This window comes from Rhea americana, unplaced genomic scaffold, assembly GCF_003343005.1.
Source record: "Rhea americana isolate MKP2758 unplaced genomic scaffold, rheAme1 scaffold_51, whole genome shotgun sequence".
In the NCBI taxonomy this organism is placed as follows: domain Eukaryota; kingdom Metazoa; phylum Chordata; class Aves; order Rheiformes; family Rheidae; genus Rhea; species Rhea americana.
In genome coordinates, this window is record NW_028186657.1 from 2,249,244 (window position 1) to 2,254,258 (window position 5,015).

The 5,015-nt window shown below is 51.6% G+C and overlaps 1 protein-coding gene across 5 annotated transcripts in view; it reads right to left on the bottom strand.

Annotated features, from left to right (window-relative positions):
- Window positions 1-1,700, bottom strand: part of TNIP1 (TNFAIP3 interacting protein 1) — a 24,778-nt gene extending 23,078 nt beyond the window's left edge. For all 5 annotated transcript variants that reach the window (XM_085317906.1, XM_085317908.1, XM_085317907.1 and 2 more), the window contains exon 1: window positions 1,633-1,700. The gene's annotated coding sequence lies outside the window, so the exon portion shown is untranslated. The remainder of the gene's footprint in view (window positions 1-1,632) is intronic.
- Window positions 1,701-5,015: the final 3,315 nt, after the last annotated feature.

Sequence of the window (5,015 nt, forward strand, 5' to 3'; positions counted from 1 at the left end):
GGGCCCGCCCCCGGGAAATTCCCAGCCTGACGGACAGGCCCCGCAGCCAATCGGCGCGCGGCGGCGCCTATATAAGGCGGCGGGGCGGGAGGCGCCTGAGGGGTGTGTGAGGCGGCCGTGGCCGTGGCGGCCTCCTGGGGCAGAGCAGAGCAGAGCGGGCCTGCAGCCCACCTGGGCGGGGGTGGTTGCCTCGGGGGCTTTCCCCCTTGCTCGTCAAGGGCCCAGAAGGTTGTGTCAGACTGCGCTTGGGTGAGGGAAGGGGTTGGTGGGGAGCCTGGCCACCTGGGGAGGCAGTGGGGAGAGCAGAGCTCCAGGACCTCCAGTGCCTTGTGGTGGAGTTTGACCCTTTTGGGGCACTAGGTGAAAATAGCAGGGATATGGGGGCAGGGAAAGGGAGCTGAGGAAGCTTCAGAGTGCTGTGTGGCCTAGGGCAGCTGGTGCTGGGGGTCCAGTGCTGCAGCTGGCAGGGCTTGCAGCGATGCCTGGGCTCCCGCCGAGGCCCCAGTAGAGCAGTGCCACGTGCCCCAAAGGCAGCCTGTGCCACCCTGCCTGCTCACAAGCTGTCCTAGGGCGACCAGCTCTTCCTTGTTAGCTGCTGAGGCAGAGAGAATTCCCCTCTGAGGAAGGAGGAGTCTGTCCCTCTGCCTTAAATTACATGAAAACAATTATAACCCTCCAGCTGGAGTGTTAACGATTCTTTTCCTTGGTGCTGCTGCTTTGATAATTGCGTGTTCGCAAACAACAGCGACAAGCCAGAGGAGCAAGGACCGCAAGGAGTGCCTTCTGGTTTTGCATAGGTCTTTGGGACTTGCCCACTAGCTACCTGACTTTCTTTCCTGTGTTGATTTTGCCACAGGAAAGTTGTTACAGAATACATACAGAAAAACAAGAGCAGAAAAACCCCACTGTAAATGAACATGCTGCTTGCTCTGCCTGCACCCATTAGCTTTTCTTCCTGTCTGTAGCTCACTGCTGTTGGGCTCTCTCAAAGGTGTCCATCGCTGGAGATTGTGCTGCTTCCAGCTATCCCAGCCCTGGCTTCCTACTCAGCTGTGTTCAGACAGCTGAGCAATTAGAGGCTTTGGGGTACTGTCTGGGTCATAAAGATTTGAAAAAAAAAAAGGAAAGAAAGAAAGAAATCCTCCTGACTGCTCTTAGCTCCAACCAGAACACCACCCTTGAAGCCTGGCTGGGTTGTAAGACAGAGCTCAGTGGGTGCTGGGACCCTGATGGGCTATTTGGGGGTTCTCATGTCCAAGATCTTAAAAGAGGATGAGAGAGGGAAGTGTGGCTGTGCTCTAGAGTTGAGCACGCAGCCCTGATGGGAATCTATAGGCTCCCAGTAAATGAAAAAAACCTCTGCTTTTGTTCCTCAGATAGCTTGTAGACCCTCAGAAAACCTGGCTTCAAAGCTAAATGCAGACCCACTGAATAAGAAAACAACTTTTTTATAAGACAGTGTCTCAGCCTGCAAAAAATAGCTAAACTCCACTCTGTTTCTGTGAGAAGACAAGGAGGGGGTGACACAGCTCTTATTTCCAGCTTTCCAGACTGATAACCAAAATGCTGCCTCTCTTCCCCTCTGCTCCATCTCAGACAGGTTCACACCAATAAAAACACTGTGCTACTCACCCGATTGGGGCACGGAGGGGCTTGAGGAGGGAGAACCCTTTGGTCCAGGCACTCTCTGGCTGCAATCCCCAAATGTGGGAAGACCGGCCCAGCTGAGTTCCCTTTTAGGCATGGAGAAGGGGAATTCCCCATGATGGAGGCTCCAGACGGCCTCTGTGTGGTTTTGATAGGGAGCCAGGCACCATTTAAAGGGCTCTCCTTTGCCATTCTTTCCACACAAAGAGGGCAGCTGAACAGTGTCAGGTATTAGTCAGCAGACGGAGGGAAGGAGGGGGCTGTCATCCAGGCTAGTGATTCACTTACGGACTACTAGAAGGGCTGGTTACATCATTTTTGTCACCTGGTTTCTGGTTTGCTCAACCACGTTTGCAAATACTTCATACTTCTCCCTAGGGAGAGCTGTTGCATCTTGGCATCTTGTGGGAGACACTGATGGTTGTCCAACCTGCATTTCCATTTCAAACATGCCATTCTTGGCCAAAACGGGAGGATACTTCTCAATGGGAGAGCAGGCAAGAGCTGGCTCCGCTAGTGAAGCCAGACAGTTGATGTCACAGCAAAATTACAGATAGTCCTGGAGACCCTCCACTGAGACATCTGATGGTCAGAACCAAAGTGGAGGCAGTTGATGACGGAATAAATACCAGACCTAAGTGTTTCTATGTTACAGAGACCAAAGCGCCTCACCAGCAAACAGAACTTTGTACCTGGCAAGGTGTCTTTGCCGTACAGTTACGAAGCACGAACTGCAAGGCCTGAAAAATGCTCTGCTGTAGTCTCACTAGATGGGTGGTGGTAGCACAGGTATCTGGCATGAGGAGAAAACTTCCTCAGGGGCTGACACCTACCGGCAACCTAGGCATYCCAGAATATGGTTAGTTGATTCAGCACTCTTCTGTTGCCTCTTCACCTCTCTGGCTATCTATTCAACACTGTGTTAGGCCTCTGCATGCACTGAACAGCCTCAGTGGAAATGGGGGGAGAGCCTTGTCTGACCATGGTCCTGAACTCCTTTCATGGGGAGAGCTATCCTCTCTGTCAGGGACATCCAGATCAGATTGCTCCTTTGATGACCCCAGGAGGATGGGGGACCCTTGTCTGGTGATTCTTACAGCTTTGAATTGACTGCTCTACTGAAAGGCCTGGGGAGCATCTAGCTAAGCCCCAGCTTCTCCTAGTACGTCCAGAGAACATGCTGGGAGTGCACCATGGCTGTGGAAACATTTCTGTAAAGGCAGTGAAATCTCTATCAACACAGCTGTGCTGATATGAAGAGATTCACAGCATCTGAGTCATATCTGCCTCATTCAAGCCTGCCAGGCACATTCAGGATCCCTTTTCATTAGTGTTACTCCACAGGACACAATAAACCTGTCTGCCGTGCCACTGGGGCCTGAGCTGACTCTGACTTGGAAGCTAAGTGAATGTATTAGCTAAAAGGCTGCTTGTATTTACCCAGCATGGTGCTGCTGCCTGCATATATGGGGACTTGCTTTTCTTTTTCCCCAGCTGGCTGCTCCTTTTATTTCAACCAGAGGTTACCAACTCAGACTGGTCCAAATGCCATCCTGCAGAGCAAGTGACCAAGACAGGGCCAGCTGATGCCAGAGGCTGTTGGCTCCATTGGTTCTTATTTATCTGGTCCCTCAGCGCTCACAGGAGCAAARCCTTACCTAACAACAATGATTCACTGACACACAAGTGGCTTTGAAGATGAGTTCATAGTTACCATTTTTAAGTACTTGGGTTTTTGGTGTGGAGGGTTGAGCTATAAAGCTAGAAGTCAGGACCTTTAGCTGAGGCTTGATCACGTGAGCGCACTGCAATTGCCTCTGTTTGCTGCTGTACCAGACTGCTGCAGGGAGCAAGACGAGAGGGTGTKTGGATGGGCTAGTGCAGGTATATGAGCTCTGCTCCTGTCACCTGCCCCTCTGCTCCTGCTGTTTTCTATCCAGGAGCAGCTTCATCTGGGTTGTCCCTTCTCRGAGCTGAGGGGGAGGTGAGCATGTCCAAGATGATTGCCTGTGGTGTAAGTCCCATGTGGAAAGGGCCCAGCAGCCCAAGGCACCGAATAAATCCACTGGTCCTAAACACTGCTAGTAAAGCAGTGCATTTAAACCCTGCTGGAGCAGAAGCTGTGGTGTGAGGAAGCCAGCCAGAGTCTGGTTGTTGAGGGTRGCTATGCTGGAGAGCTGACCCAGGAGCAACAGAAGAGCAGGGGGGCAGCTGTAGAACAGGCTGCAGGCACAGTCAGTTGGCACAGTGCCCCAGGGACATCAGTGGATTTAAATGGACTCAAGGCCATGGGGATGTTGCTGTTTACTGCCTGTTGACATCAGAAGTGGGTTTCACTCAGGRTTGCTGTTTGTATCGTGCTGATCTGATGTGTTCTGGTGCTTTGATAGGGGAAGGAAAGCAGAAGGACGACAATGACGCTTTCAGAGGTTGGGAGGAAGCTTTGGCCACAGAAGGGGATTTCCAGAACACTGTGATCTGCTGCCTATGCAAATCAGGAACTCAAATTAACCTGGCAGGATGGGAGGGCTCTGGAATGGAGGGCAAGGGAGAGAGGTAATGGAAAAGAGAGGGAAAGAAGAGAAAGGAAAGAATGAACTGAGAGGAGAAAAGACAGAAGGAATGTGGAAGGAGTCAGAACAAGAGAGAGGTTAGCAAGAAAAGAGAAGTTGGGGAGGGATTTTGCTCCTCCAGAGCTCTTGCAGGGCCCTGTGTTTGCAGGGGGTCAGAGTTGCATGGTGACTTTCCATGGATGCTGGGCTTCTTTTGCTTTGCTTGTTTTTCCCTCTTACTGAAGGAGAGCTCCCTTCTCCTTCTGGCATGTGAGACAGGCTCCATRTCTCCTGCTTCACAGGAGGAAATTACTACCCTTTGCCTTCCTCCGCAGTCTTGCCATCCTCCCCCTCCCTCCTCCATGATCAGCAGGGACCAGATTATGATGCCACTTGGTGCAGTCCTACCAGCAGATGTACCACGAACAGTGAGAACCAGGTCCCAGGAGCCCTCAAAGGATTTGCTTGCATGCCTTAAGCTTTGAAGTTTTCAGAGTCCCAATCTGCAAGATCAACACACACAAAACGGATTTTCCCCTCTTCGACTCTCCCTTGGCCATGTTTCATCTGGTTGTCATGCCTGAGAAATAGGCTTGGCAGCAGGCATCATATCCTGAAACGCCAGGTCTGTGAAGGACAGGATCCAGCGAACAATTTCGGGTCTCAGCACCACACACAACTTGTGCAATGCAGGTGAGGTGGGAGAAATAACATTGTGGCTTAATACAATCACACAGTACAATACCTGCTGGTAGCAGGTTTATGGCACGTAAAGAGCTTCTCTGTCCCAGGCTGCTCTCTGCGATACGGGATTCT